We start from the raw sequence: 16102 nt of genomic DNA on the forward strand, positions 1-16102 counted from the left end.
GATGGAATGTGACTCCTGCAGGATTTGTTTATTATTATTTCTAGGATTTATATCCCTCTTTTCTTCACAATGGGATTCAAAGCAGGTTACAATATTATAAAAAGACAAAGCTAAGACATTGATGCATTCCAGATGGGCCCTATTGGGTGCTGTCGTTACATGCGAGAGACGGCGCTTCCTGACGCACCTTGTCCCTTGCACATAACGAGGGCGTCAAAATGGTGGCGCCCTATACAGATGAGCGCCGCCATTTTGTCGTGACAGATGCCTAGCATCTGTACATCTTATCGCCCTTGTGATGCCGCAAGGGCGCCATTGGCACCTTGTGGAGTCACAATAGCACCGCAAGAAGAACCCGCTTTTTGCAGGTTCTTCTTGCTGTGCTGGGGAACCACACAGTTTGTCCGCTGTGCTTCCCTCATGCAGCAAACACGGGCGCCAGCAGACCGCCCTTTAGGGCGGTCTGTAAAGCGCCATTGATTTCAAAGTTAAAGAATAATTAAATAATACTAATATGAAAACATAGGTTAAAAACAACATAGTTAAAACAGTAAAAACCATTAAAACACCATATTGTACACCATACAGTACACCATATTGTTCAAAGAATATTAACCCACCAAATACCTGCCTAAATAAAGATGTCATCAGCTGGGGTGGAAAGAGAATAGGGAGGGGGCCAACCATGGCAGGGAATTCCACAGTCTGGGAGCAGCTACAGGGAAGGCTTTCTGCCAAGTCCTCACCAACTGCACTTGCGAAGGTGGTGGGACTGAGAGAAAGCCCTTTCCTGCTGATCTTAGCATTCAGGCTGGCTTAGAATCATAGAATCATAGAGTTTGAAGAAACCACAAGGGCCATCCAGTCCAACCCCCTGCCATGCAGTAAATTACAATCAAAACATACTTAATAGATGGCCATCCAGCCTCTCTTTAAAGACCTCCAAGAAGGGAGACTCCACCACTCTCCGAGGGAGTGTGTTCCACTGTCGAACAGCCCTTACTGTCGGGAAGTTCCTCCTGATGTTGAGGTGAATCTTCTTTCCTGTAGCTTGGATCCATTGTTCCTGGTCCTGTTCTCTGGAGCAGCAGAAAACAAGCTTGCTCCCTCTTCAATATGATGTTCCTTCAAATTAACAGGGCTGTCATATCACCTCTTAACCTTCTTTTCTACAGACTAAACATCCCCAGCTCCCTAAATCGTTCCTCATAGGACATGATTTCCAGACCCTTCACCATTTTAGTCGCCCTCCTTTGGACACGCTCCAGTTTCTCAACATCCTTTTTGAATTGTGGCGCCCAGAACTGAATACAATATTCCAGGCGGGGCCTGACCAGAGCAGAATAGAGTGGCATTATTACTTCCCTTGATCTAGACACTATACTTATGTTGATGCAGCCTAAAATCCCATTGGCCTTGTTAGTTGCCGCATCGCACTGTTGACTCATGTCCAATTTGAGGTCTACTTGGACTGCTAGATCCCTTTCACATGTAGTATAATTCAGCCAGGTATTCCTCATCCTGTAACTCTGCATTTCATTTTTCCACCCTAAGTGCAGTACCTTACATTTCTCCATGTTGTTTCATTTTATTACCTTTGGCCCAGCTTTCTAGTCTATTCAGGTCATTTTGAATTATGATCCTGTTCTCTGGGGTATTCGCTACTCCTCCTAATTTGCTGTCATCTACAAATTGGATAAGTATATCCTCAATTCTGTCATCCAAGTCACTGATAAAGATGTTGAATAGCACTGGGCCCAGGACAGAGCCCTGTGGGACCCCACTGGTCACATCTCTCTAGGATGAAAAGAAGCCATTGTTGAGCACCCTTTGGGTTTAGCCGGTCAACCAATTACAAATCCATGTAACAGTTACCTTGTCTAGCCCACATTTTACCAGCTTGTTTACAAGAAATCAGGGAGTGAACAGACAATAGGGAACACCTATGGAATGCCTAAGTATTTTTAACAAGTACTAACTATCCTCTCTTTGGAAGAATATCCCAAACCAGATCTCATCTCCTGTTTGGAAGAAGGAGAAGACCCATTTGACCAGAGCTCTGTGGAAAGGGAGAGACATGCAGGTACCTGACTAGATATGTAGTCAAGATAGAAGTTGTCTGGAGATTAAGGGAGCAACATGTTTGGTTTCAGCTTGTTGTTATTTTACTGAGAACAGTCCAACTCATAAATGAATCGTGAATTATTCTGGTAGACTGGCCATACCTGGTGACCTCTGGCCCAAGACAAATGCATGGATGTAAACATTGTTCTTCATGCTGACTCAAACACTTTCTACATTACATTCGTTTGTTTGGTTTGTCTCCAATATGGACTCTTGAAATGTTTATTTTATTATTATTCATATTTATAGATTTGTCCTCAGATCCCAGAAGAGCAGGACAGTGTCTTGGTCTGCCCCCTTGTTTGTATCTTACTAGGGACTCCTTTTGACTGTGGACATATAGAAAGGAATTGTAGTAGGAAATTAGTATTCCCTGCTTACTCCAGCCTTGTTACACCTGTGTGTTTCCTTCAGTTCTCATAAGTTATTGAAAGTGGAAGCTATTGTTGTATCACAAGAGGAAAGAGGGGCAAACATCTGTGCATACAAAATTGACCAGAATGGAATTGATATTCTTGGCTGAGGGAGCAACTATTACAAATGGAAGGTAGATTTCAGTAAACCATGTTAAAAGGATTTTGAAGATTTTAGGATAAAGAAGGTAATGGAGATTGCTTCTTGACTGCATGGTTTCTGTGCTTTGCTCCTAATGGGATCTTCTTTTTCCTCAAGCAGGTAATGAGCTCAACAATGACAACTGTGGGGAGCCACCTGTGACATCATGGCAAATTACACAGGCTTTCATGGGAAAAGAGGAGTTTGGAAATCAAGAGGGATTAAAAAGAAGAGAAAACCAAATGAATAATGGCAAGAACTTGGCCTCTCAGGGGGATGATGCTTCTAAATTTCTTACTTCACACTCAAATCAAGTAAAGTGTCCTGTCTGTGGGAAAATATGCAAATGTAAATCACAGTTAAGCACACAGTCCAGAGTGCAGATGGGAAAGAAACCATATAAATGTATGGAATGTGGAAAGAGCTTCAGTGTGGGAAGATTACTTACTTTACATAACAGAACTCACACAGAGGAGAAGCCATATCAGTGCATGGAATGTGGAAAGAGCTTCAGTCAAAGTACAAAACTACATTCACATCAAAGAATTCACACAGGGGAGAAACCATATAAATGCATGGAATGTGGAAAGACCTTTTCTCATAGTCAGACTTTATGTGCCCATCAAAAAACCCACACAGGGGGAAAACCATTTAAATGCATGGGATATCGAAAGAGCTTCCATGATAGTGGAGCTCTACATTCACATGAAACAATTCACACAGGGGAGAAACCATATAAATGCATAGACTGTGAAAAGACCTTTTCCCATAGTCAAACTTTATGTACCCATCGAAGAACCCACACAGGGGAAAAACTATATCAGTGCGCAGAATGTGGAAAGAGCTTCAGTCAAAGTGCAAAACTACGTTCACATCAAAGAACTCACACAGGGGAGAAACCATATGAATGCATGGAATGTGGAAAGAGCTTCGCTCGTAGTGACAGTTTATATTCACATCAAAGAACTCACACAGGGGAAAAACCATATGAATGCATGGAATGTGGAAAGAGCTTCAGCTATAGTGGACACCTACGTTCACATCAAAGAACACACACAGGGGGAAAATCATATGAATGCATGGAATGTAGAAAGAACTTCAGCTATAGTGGACACGTATGTTCACATCAAAGAACACACACAGGGGAGAAATCACATAAATGCATAGAATGTGGAGAAACCTTCTCTCATAGTCAAAGTTTACGCAGGCATGAAAAAACCCACACAGGGGAGAAACCATATAAATGCATGGAATGTGGAAAGAGCTTCATTCGGAGTGGACATCTACATATACATCACAGAACACACACAAAGGAGAAACCATATAAATGCATGGAATGTGGAAAGAGCTTTTCTCGTAGTGACACTTTATATACACACCGAAAAAGTTCACATGGGGGAGAAACCATATAAATGCAAGGACTGTGGAAAGAGCTCCAGTGTTAAAATCTACGTGTAGATTTAAAAAAACGTAAATAAATCAAAATGCATTATTATTAGCATTAGCATTATTGTACCCACCTCTCTCCGTGGATCAAGATGGAGAGCAGCAAAAGCTTATAGAATCATAGAGTTGACAGAGACAGCAAGGGCCATCTAGTCCAACCCCGGCCGTGCAGGAACTCTCAGTCAAAGCGTCCCTGACAGATGGCCATCCAACCTCTGTTTAAAGACCTCCAAATAATGAGGCAGTGTGTTCCATTGTCGAACAGCTCTTACTGTCAGGAAGGTTCTCCTAACATTAAGGTGGAATCTGTTTTTCTGCAATTTGCATCCATTGTTCCAAGTTCTGGTCTCTGGATCAATAGAAAACAAGCTTGCTCCATCCTCAATATGACATCCCTTGAAATATTTAACTGGGCTAACATATCACCTCTTAACCTTCTCCAAGCTAAACATATCCAACTCCCTAAGTTGTTCCTCATAGGGCATAGTTTCCAGACGCTTTAACATTTATTTGCCCTCCTTTGGACACACTCCAGCATGTTAACATCCTTTTTGAATTGTGGTGCCCAGAACTGGACATAGAATTCTAGGTGAGGCCTGACCAAAGCAGAATACAGTGGTACTATTACTTCATTTGATCTAGACACAGAAGAACTATGGGTAGAAGCCAGGGCGGTAATAAAGGATCAATGCAGACAGACACTAACAGTAGTCAAAAAAGAAAGAGAAGAAACTGTGGTTGACAGTTAAAACACTTCAGTCAGTAAAGAAGAGAAGCAAAGCAAAAGAGAGACAGGAACAAATTCAGAACTATGAATACAACAATACAAAGGCAAGTAAAAAAAGATAAAGACAATTACTACAATGACCAATGCAAGGAAATAGAAGATAACAAAAAAGGAAGAACAAGAGATCTTTTCCACAAGATTTGGAAAATTAAAGGGACTTTAAAACCAAGGACTGGGTGCTCAATGACAATACAAATAGCATAATCCAAAACGAGGAAAGAATAAAAGGCATTGGAGTCAATACACAGAAAAGCTATACAAAAGAGATGAAAAAATGAAAGAAGAATGGAATAAAGAGCCATATAAAGATGAACCCAAATTCTGAAAAGTCAGGTAGAAGCTACAATAAGAGAAATGGGGAAAAACAAATCACCAGGAACAGATGACATTCCAATCAGATTCCTACAATTCACACTGACAGAATCAACTCCAATCTTAACCATCATTTGTCAACAGATACAGAAAACAAAATGGTGGCCAGCAGATTGGAAAATATTGATTTACATCCCCATCTACAAGAAAGGAGAGACAAAAGACTGCAGCAACTATAGGACCATAGTGTTAATCTCCCACACAAGTGAAATCATGCTCACAATTCTGCAACATAGACTCCAACCATACATGGAGAGAGAAATCCAGAGGTCCAAGTGGGGGTTCAGGAGAGGACGAGGCACTAGGGTCCACATTGCAAAGATATGATGGCTAATGGAGTGTACCATGGAATTCCAAAAGAAAATCAGCATGTGCTTTAGACTACAGCCTTGGACTGCATAGATCATGAAAGGCTGTGGAACACTCTTAAAGACACGGGACCTTAGCCATTGCCTCATACACAGTTAAACTGGCGGGAAAAATAAGCCAATTATATTTTAAGAATAACCGTGGGGTGGAGTTGGTATATTTTACTATAAAATGCTATGTTTGCTACCTTTCTTTAGACGTGTCAAAAAAGTCATGACCTGTTCTGTTAAGGTTCTTTTCTGCAAATAAAGGGCTGTTCATTCAAGCCAAAAAAAGAGCTTGGATTCTGTCTTTTGTTTTTTGGAGGGAATCTGCGGACTTGTTTCTGACAGGTTCCCAATTGGCAAAGGGGTCAGGCAGGGTTGCATTCTTTCACCCTGTCTCTTCAACTTGTATACAGAACATATTACACTTGTCCCTCCATATTCGCTAGAGTTAGAGGCACAAGACCCCCATGGATATGGAAAAACCGCAAATAACAAAAACACCATGTTTTTACCTGAGAAGACACCTCTCTAGGAATCTATAGGTCCTCCAGGGCAACTCTGTGGTCAACGTCCGATAGACACTTGTTGGGACATAGAGAAACGAGCTGTGTCCCTTACGACCACACGCAGAGTAAGATGCACATAGGTAGGACGCCTAGAAGAAGGTCTGCGAAGTGCAAAGATTCTGCGAGGCTTGCAGCTGAACAGCAAATTTCCTCCCACACACAGGCTGCCGCCTTGAGCTCCCAGCCGGAGGAAAGAAATCTCCAGACAGCGAGACTTCACTCAACACAGGGGCTTTTAAAATCTTTGTTGCAAACTATTTACAAAAATTGCACAGAGTATCAGACAGCCGTCTTGAATACTCACAGCTATACAGACTAACAAAGTGCTTCACCAGCGACTGACCATAACAGCCTAACAATGGAGATAGCCACCTTCTCCCTTATATAGGTGGGCTTCTGTGAAGTCATGTGACAGTCATGCCACCAATGAAACCTTGCTGGTTTCATACCCAGTACCTGTTGCATCATAATATTGTCCATGATGCACAGCTCACCAAATCCTGACTCATGCACACCTGCCACTTGAACTGTAGAAACCTCTGCTTCAGTTTCTCCTAGTGTCCACATTCAGGTCATTTTCAGACCAGTGTGCCACATGGTCCTGACAACACTGATCATAGAACTGCACTGGAGGAGCTACAAGTGCCTAGAGTATTCTCTCTCGGAATCTCAAGGTCTTTCAGTACAACTTTTAAAGTTGACCATAGAGTTGCACTGGAGGACCTAGATATTCTAAGAGAGAATTAATAAAATATGTGAATAATCAAATCTGCAAATATCAAAGCCGCAAATATGGAGGGATGAATGTATATGAAAAGCAGGCTTGGACCCAGAAGTGGGTGGAGTGAAAATAGCAGGAAGAAACAGCAACAGACAACACCATGCTATTAGCAGAGAACATTGCAGACCTAAAGCAACTTCTAAGGTAAATTAAGGAAAAAAGTGCAAAGGCAGGCATACAGTTGAACATAAATAAGACAAAAATAATGACCACAGAGGATTTTAACACATTCAATCTAGGCAATGAAGAAATTAAAACAGTAAAAGATTTCCTGTACCTTGGATCAAACATAGATCAGAATGGGGACTACAGTAAAGAAATAAGAAGAAGATTAAGAATGAGGAGGGCAGCTATAAAAGAACTAGAAAAGGGCCTAAAGAGCAAAGATATACCACTAAACATGAACATCAGAACAAGCAACTGTATTCTCCATTACCATGGATGGGTGCAAAAATTGAAAAAATGAACAAAAAGAGAACAAATTCTGTGCTGGAGAAGAGTCCTGAGGATGCCATGGACTGCAAAAAGAACAAATAGGTTAGTCGTAGAACAGATCAGCCTGAAATTTCTTTGGAGGCAAAGGCACAGTACAGACCTCCCCAAAGGGGCGGCCTGCCAGTGGCCTATTTCCCTCCGGAGGGAAGCTGCAGTTGCCAATAATAATAATAATAATAATAATAATAATAATAATAATAATAATAATAATAATAATAATAATTTACTTATACCCCGCTCTTCAGTCAAAAGGCTATCAGAGCATAACTGTCTTCTTTCAGCCTGTGAGGGAGAGAATAGGCTGGCCCAGCTCCATCACGGCTAGCCTGAAGAAAGAGGCTCCTCCCTCCTTAACTGTCATCTTTCAGCCTGTGAGGGAGAGACTAGGCAGTTTCAACTCCACCAGGGCCAGCCTGAAGAAGAAGAGCCCTCCCTCCAGTCCCTCTGCCTTGGTCCAGGCCTCAGAGGGAGAGAAGAATGCTGGACCTGATCCCCCCCTCCACCATTCCCTTCTCCTTTTGTCGTGTCTTTTAGATTGTAAGCCTGAGGGCAGGGAACCGTCTATTATCCCATCTGTTGTAAGCCCCCCAGATTCCCAGTGATTGGGTGGCATATAAATAAATCCTATTATTATTATTATTATTATTATTATTATTAACTATTACAAGTACAGAGAACCAAAGGTCAAGGCACAAATGATTGACCAAACCATGCTAGCATTCTGTATTTTTCCTGTCTATTGTATTTCTGCCTATAAGAAGGAATAGACATGCCTAGTTTCGGAGTCAACTGAATTGGTCAAGTGTCAATTGAGTTGGCCAGGTGTCACTTAAATTGTCCATACCAGATGGATGCCTTTGTCTGATTTCTTTACACACTGCAGTTGGCAGACTGAGACACGAGGTTTGATGTTTTGCTATATTTGACGGAAGCCAGAAAAAAAATATTATCCAGGACAACTTTTATTCCATTTTCATTTTCAATTGGTATTTGATTTTCATTTTTATTACTCCCAGGAAAGTGGCTGCCGGTTGGAAGCCGAAGGGTTGGAGCTGGATTTTGCCATTCCCAACTCATCTCTTCTAAGCATGGAGAAGAAAAAGGAAAAAGGAGTATGGGAAAATATGGAATTCTTTCCTATGTTCCAGGGAAGAATTATTTCTTAGAGTTTCTTTGATAATACATTAGAGTTGCCAAAATGCTTGGAATGCTGACATCAAGCAAAATTTTGTGGAAAATGAAATTATTTTCTTCACATTCTAGACCTTCAGAACAGATCTAAGAGAGTCATCTATTTCTTGACAGGGGCATTTCTGCCTTTTTTTTTTATTTTCTTTTGTATAGTCATAAAATTAGTTTGTGGTGTCCATGGGCCTCTTGTGCCTACCTTGTTGGCTTGTTGCAAAGGTAAAAGGATTAGAGACTTCTGCCTCTTAAAACTCTCCGATATTTACAATGTGAGACTGAAAATAAAAATTAATCAGATTTCTTTTTCTTGTGTGTTTCCTCCCATAAAACTCATTTAAAAACATCTAGTCACAGTTGCTGTAATGACTGGGCCACCAGTCATTTGAGGATTTCTCTCAGACAACAAAGGGTTAAGCTGGGGGGAGACATATGTTAATGAGAGTTTACATCATAGCTGGCCTAAGGCTCAACTGGCCAATCAGTGGAATAGGAACAAGAGTTTCAAGAACCTTCCAACAGAGGTTTTAAAAAGGCCTCTGAGAGCATGTGGTCTGGGACTTTTCTTGTCTGGGAGCCCAGCTGTTGGGCCTGAGCCAAGAGGACAGGCTTAAGGGAGACAGTTTGAGCTAGGCAATGAGAGCATCCAAAACCCATCAAGGACTGCAGATCCCATCTCAGTGTGAGTAGCTTAGGAAATGTGTTAGTTAGAGCGTTTAGGCTTTTGTTATGTTTATCTTTTGGCTTGCCTGAAATGAACATCTTGTAACTATGCATTCTAAAAGTATCTGCTGTCTCTATACTCCTATACACTTGCCTTAGCTCAATTGTTGCTTGCTTAGACTAGCAAGGGAAGGAAACTATAAGTCCTTAGCAAGTCCCAGTGTGTGCTAAGAGGAATTCATTGTAGATTCACTGGGTGGCCGCAGCGTGACTAGAGGATCTCAAGGGTATCACTCAGCTCTGCAGGGAATGGGAATAGAGGCCCAGGAGACTAGGGGAAATTAAAGGGTCTGCTGGGGCTAAGGGCCAAGGACAGGGTGCTGTTTGGCTGCTTGGACCCCAGAGATCATCACAGTTGCAGAAAGAGATTTCTATTCTAATGGATTGTTTGGTTCAGTGAGTGACTGAACTGTCCCATGGATCTCCAGGGGTCTTTTCAAAGTATAAATAAAAAATACAACAAAGCAGAAGTAGAAAAAAATAGGTTGGGGGGGGCTGTGATGAGGAAGGAAATGGAGGGGGCTGTATTCCTTCTTTCTTTCCCCTCAGTTTCTCTTTTTTCCCTGCCTGGCATCTCAATGGATTCTTTTCCATTTAGGGAAACCCTGAAGAGCCTCTCTGGCTTTCCTTGAAAAGAGGAACTAAAACACACCAAGCAGCCCCAGGAAGAAAATGATGTGCATCTGGGGAGGTCTTCCCCTGGCAACCCCCATAGAAACTGCATACAACCCCCATAAAGGGTCCTGAGAGGGAAGCAAAGGGGGTGACTTTGGCAAACAGATTAAGGAGAGGGCTCTTCCATTGCCAAGCATCTTGGGGGGAGGGGCAGGGGCCAAGAGGGGTGGAAGGAGGGGCCTCTCTCCTCCCCCCAGAAGTCAGGTATGGGGCTCTGAACGCCTCCCCCCTCTGTTCCTTCCCAGCCTCTCTGTATTGCAGCTATTCCCAAAGATTCAACCAGGGAGACCCAGAAGTGCAAGAAAGTCGGCAAGTTTTATTATCCATCTGGCTTCAGAGGAATATCTGCCAAAGGTCTGAAGCCCTGATCAATAAGTGGCATAACCTTTTATAGGGATTCAAACAAAGAACTTCCAAGCTATAGATTGATTGATACATAGAATGTAAACATAGGTACGTTTTGTTCAATCATTGGTTACAAAAAAATATACATTTTGAAGCCCAATAAACAGGCCCTGAATGAAATGGAGAGCCATTGGCCTGTTCTGTTATTTGTTACAAAAACAGTCCTTTCTCCTAAACAGCTCTCTCCCCTTGGAGGACGCTCTAGGAATCCGAGCCTCTGCTCTCTCCCCTTGGAGGACGCTCTAGGAATCCGAGCCTCTGCTCTCTCCCCTTGGAGGACGCTCTAGGAATCCGAGGCCTAGCTCTCCTCTCTTCCCCTTGGGGCCGCTTCTAGGAATCCGAGCCTTGATCTCTCCCCTTGGAGGACGCTCTAGGAATCCGAGCCTCTCCTCTCTCCCCTTGGAGGACGCTCTAGGAATCCGAGCCTCTGCTCTCTCCCCTTGGAGGACGCTCTAGGAATCCGAGCCTCTGCTCTCTCCCCTTGGAGGACGCTCTAGGAATCCGAGCCAGGCAAAAGAGGAGGTAACTTGAGGGCACTCCAAATGGGGCTTTGTGGCGGGCTGGGAGGAGGAGGAGAGCCCCCCCTTGGTGCCTCCCAGGTGGGGAGGTGGTCCCTGTTCCTGCCACCCCCAATTTGGGATGAAGGGAGACCCCCCCCCTTGCTCCCTATTCTCCTTTCCAAGGCCTCTTCCTCCCTCCCTGAAAAGGCCCCCTCCCACACGCACACACAATGGGGAGGGGAGGGCAGAGGGAGGCCCTGCTGTGGGGCCGAGGGTGCAGCTGCACTGCAGGAATGGAGGCACTGGGACATGGCTTTAACTGCCACGGCTCCCTCCTACAAGATCCTGGGAGTTTGGGGAGTCAGCAGCTCTCTTGGGCAGCGGAGGAGGAGAAAGACTTGGTAAAGCATCCGATCCCAGGATTCCACAGGACGGGTCTGTAGCACTTAAAATGGTATCAGACTGCATTATTTCTACAGTGTAGAGGCACTCTTGAGTGGGAAGAGAAGGAGGAGAAAGAGATCCATGGGTTCTTGGAGCAGAATCAAAGACCTCCAAGGAAGGAGACTCCGCCACTCTCTCAGGGAATCTCTATTCCTGCAGCTTGCATCCATTGTTCTGGGTCCTATTCTCTGGAGCAGCAGAAAACAAGCTTACTCCCTCCTCAGTATGGCATCCCTTTATTTAAACAGGGGTTCCATATCACCTCTTAACCTTCTCTTCTCCAGGCTAAACATCCCCAGCTCCCTGAGTCGTTCCTCATAGGGCATGGTTTCCAGACCCTTCACCATTTTTGTTGCCCTCCTTTGGACACGCTCCAGTTTCTCAATGTCCTTTCTGAATTGTGGTGCCCAGAACTGGACACAATATTCCAGGTGGGGCCTGACCAAAGCAGAATACAGTGGCACTGTTACTGCCTTAATTTGGTGTCATCTGCATATATTGAAGCAGCGGAAAAGCACAATAGCCTTTTTAGCTGCTGCGTCACACTGTTGACTCGTGTTCAGCTTGTGGTCTACTAGGACTCCTAGATCCCTTTCACACGTAGTTTCATTCAGCCAGGTGTCACCCATCCTATATCTGTGCATTTCATTTTTCCGCCCTAAGTGCAGTATCTTACATTTCTCTGTGTTGAATTTCATTTTGTTAGCTTTGGCCCAGCTTTCTAGTCTTTCAGGTCATTTTGAATTTTGATCCTGTCCTCTGAAATATTAGCTATTGCTCCTTAATTTGGTGTCATCTGCAAATTTGAAGATATGATATTCAAAACAGTTCTTTGGGAGCAATAATGTTATAATTTACAAACACAGAAGACTGCTGAAGATTACAGAAATGCATGGATGTACATAATTTAAATGAAAAGGTACAATGCTTTGTTCATTTGTTTTTTCTTTATAATAATAATGATTAAGTCAGGAAAAAAAGGGGGGGGGGGAAAGAAGGTATGCTCCCAATTTTGTCCTCCAGGTCATTGATAAAGATGTTGAATAGCACTGGGCCCAGGACAGACTCCTGTGGGACCCCAATGGTCACTTCTCTTCAGGATGAAAAGGAGCCATTGTTGAGCACCCTTTGGGTGCTATGGCTATTTCTATTTCAGTTGTTATTGCTGTAGCCCTCCCTTGCTGATTTTGTACTGCAGTTCCCAATTACAAATCCAGGTAACATTTACCTTGTCTAGGCCACATTTTACAAGCTTGTTTGTAAGAATATCATGGGGAACCATGTCAAAAGCCTTACTGAAATCAAGATATACTATATCTATGGCATTCCCTTCATCTATCAAGCTGGTAATTTTATATATAAAAAAAGAGATCAGATTAGTCTGGCATGACTTGTTTCACCAGGGGCTCCAGTGTTGTGGATGGAGGGGAGGAAGAGAGGGAGGTGGGACTTTTTTTGGGAGGGGGGTTAGTGAATTCAAGGGGCTCCTCTTTGCCTTCAGGAGCTCTAGTGTGACAGCAGAGGATGGAGAGGAGGAAGGGAGGCCCCTCTCCCAGACAGTCCCTGCAGGAGGAGGTTTAGTTTTAGGGAATATTAATGGGAAAATAATGTAGGAACAATAAAAGTAGAGCCCAACTGTAGCTATTCCATCTCCCCTCAATTTCCATGCCTCCCTATGGGAAACCCCACAAGAAAAATGGGAAAGTAACAGCACACAAACACCAATACTCTCCAGTTGTCCCCATTTGGCAGAGAGGGTCCTGCTGAATCTTCTGTTGTCCCACTTTTTCACCTGCTTTTAAGTTTCTCCTCCTCCCATTTCCCCTTCTGCCTCTGCTTTCTTCTGTTGTTCCAAACTAATGCCAAAATGCCAAAGTACACTCATCACAGGACTTCCTTGGCAAGATATATTCAGACGGGTTTGCTTTTCTCAAAGGCTGAGAGAGTGTGACTTGCTTGAGGTCTCGCAAGCAGAGCATATTGGCTTTCTTGAGTCAATCCACCTGCACTGCCTTCTTTCTCTTTTCCTGCTGCCTTACTCTGTACTAACCATCGTCATCTTTTTCAGTGACTCATGTCATCTCACAAAGTGTCCAAAGTATGCTAACCTCACTTTAGTTAATTTGTCTCCCGGTGTAAGTTCTGGCTAGATTTGTTCTCAGAGTCATTGAATTGTCTTTTTGGTGGTCCATGGAAGACTGTATAAATGTGTACACATGTAAAATGTCTCCATTTGTTCTTTGTGCAGATGTGCATAGGTCCAAGATGGCCTCCAAACGTAGGCAGAGAGGAGAACCTACACTGAAATCCTTCTCCATGAAAGAAATTGCAGGAAAGATGAACATAGACCAGGTTAATGTTCACCCCCTCCTTCTTTGTGATAGAACCATTGGGAATTTTTCAGTCTGGGATGCAATGGGTGGTCAGAGGCCATCCTTTGTCCTGCAGTGGCTCAGTTGATTGGTGCTTCCAGCCATTTTGTCCTTGATGGGCTTTCTGCCAATGGTGGCCCCTCAGAAGGACTTGCCCTGTTCCTGCATTAGCATTAAACCTGTGGCTTTTAGATAAGGTTTGTCCATCATTTATTTATTTATTTATTTATTTGGTAGTTAGGCACCTGACTCAGGCATCTGGTTTTGAGCCTCATGAAAGGTAGTAATTCCTAATGATTTAATCTGTGGTTTTCATATTTTTATTGTCAAGAATGGGAAGAGGCTCTTCTGTTGGTCTTTGTCTTGTGTACTAAAAAAACTGGACCATACAGGCTGGAAATCCAAAAAGTGTGCTAATTCGGGGTGACTGCCTTAGACTTATGCCAGTTAATAATGCAGATTGGGAAGGCCTACATGGAAGAGTTCCCAAGTGTTAAACAAAGCCTCCCTTCACATGAGAAATCTAGATCACCAGGGACCCAGATTGTAGTCTTGTCTTTTCCCTCATGCCCATTCTTCAAGATCCAGGAAGAGATGGGAGAATATTCAAACTTATCCCACTCTGTTGGTATTCTAAAGTGATCAAATAACATTTCAGATGCACAATGTGCTTTCCTCCACTTTTGCTTAGTCAGTCTCTAGATTTGGGTTATTTTCTGTTGCAGGTGACCTTTGGGGATGTCGCTCTGTATTTCACAGAGGAGGAGTGGCAACTGTTGGATTGGAAACAAAGATTTTTGTATGAGATGGTCATGATGGAAAACCATGAGAATGTGTCCTTCCTGGGTAAGGAGTTTGAATCTATTGTCGTTCCTGAGGATCCTTTCATACTACACCATCATAGTACTATGCTTCCACTTTAATTGTCATGGCAACATCCTGTCAGATCCTTGGATTTTTAGCTTTGTGAGTTGAATCAGTTGAATCAAAATACCACTGGTGGCGCAATGGTAAAATGCCTATACTGCAGCCATTGCTTCACAAACCACACAGTTGAGAGTTCAATACCACTCAGGGGCTCCGAGTCGACTCAGGCTTACATCCTTCCAATGAAGGACCCAGCTTGTTGGGGGCAATTAGCTTACAGTTGTAAACTTCTTAGAGACTGCTTAGTGTGGTATGAATTGGTATATAAATATTGTTATTTGTATTGCTATTGCTATAGAGGTCCAAGCCCTCTCTAGCTGATTTTGGACTGCAGCTCCCAACTGACCCAAACAGGAGTGCCAACATCCACATGGGAGGCCCACTGGATTTCCAAGTCCACTTTTATTGGTTTTGCATAGAGTTCCCAACAGCCAAAGTTGGAGCCCAGTTAATCTGTTTGATGTTGTGTGCCTTCAACTCATTTCTGACTTATAATAACCCTAAGAAAGGGATGGGCTTTACTTGGCAGTATTTTTTGGGGGTGAGGGGGTGCCTGTGCTTTCCTCTAAGGCTGAGAGAATGTGACTGTCCTGGTGGTGCAATGGTTAAATGCCAGTATTGCAGCCACTCACTCACAAAGCACAAAGTTGTGAGTTCAATCCCAGCCAGGGGTTCAAGGTCAACTCAGCCTGGCTTCCTTCCAAGGCTGCTAAAATTAGTACCCAGTTTGTTGGGGGCAATTAGCTTACGCACTTCAACCATTTAAGGAGTGCTTAAGTGCATTGAGAAGCACTTATAGAAATGTCCTTGCTATTGCAACCCCTCCCTAAATTACCAATCTTAAGATTTCACAGGAAGGAACCATGGCAGTTAATGTTTTTTGCCTCCCAATTCTCCTCAACATATCCCAAAGCAAGTTTACTATTGGGACCTCTTTCTGCCCTTCTATGCTCTGGACAGGTTTCCAATATCCTCTTGGGGAAAAGGCTTCACCTGGCTTTAAAATGACTCAGAGAGGGCGAACAGTAGCAAAACTGCTTCCACTTCAGCTAAGAAATGTCAAGAGGATATTGAGGAGCAAGATATATTTATTATCCTGCCTTTCTCACTAAATCAGACTCAAAGTGGCTTACATTAAAGCTTCTCCTTCCTACTTCAGCTTCTATCAGTACTTCTGAAATAGTGGGGGGCACCCCCCGGGGGGTCGCGAGGCTCAGGATACAGTGTTATGCAGAGGTGTACTTATAACAATTTTATAGACAAATGATACGATTTACAGTCGCGCGGGGGGCGCGAAATGTTTTCTTCTTCCTAGGGGGGGCATGACAGAAAATAATTGAGAAGCACTGAACTATGTGGACAAGAAGGAACCTCTGGGAAGGTCCACAA

At 43.3% G+C, this 16102-nt stretch overlaps 1 protein-coding gene and 1 pseudogene across 1 annotated transcript in view; both read left to right on the top strand.

The window, feature by feature from the left end:
• Nucleotides 1-16102, top strand: part of LOC121923056 — a 100115-nt pseudogene that overhangs the window by 81036 nt on the left and 2977 nt on the right.
• LOC121923003 (zinc finger protein OZF-like) overlaps nucleotides 10999-16102 on the top strand; it is a 37658-nt gene continuing 32554 nt past the window's right edge. The window contains exon 1 of the mRNA XM_042453065.1: nucleotides 10999-11405. The gene's annotated coding sequence lies outside the window, so the exon portion shown is untranslated. The remainder of the gene's footprint in view (nucleotides 11406-16102) is intronic.

The sequence above is a fragment of the Sceloporus undulatus genome, chromosome 2, assembly GCF_019175285.1.
Source record: "Sceloporus undulatus isolate JIND9_A2432 ecotype Alabama chromosome 2, SceUnd_v1.1, whole genome shotgun sequence".
Lineage (NCBI taxonomy): Eukaryota > Metazoa > Chordata > Lepidosauria > Squamata > Phrynosomatidae > Sceloporus > Sceloporus undulatus.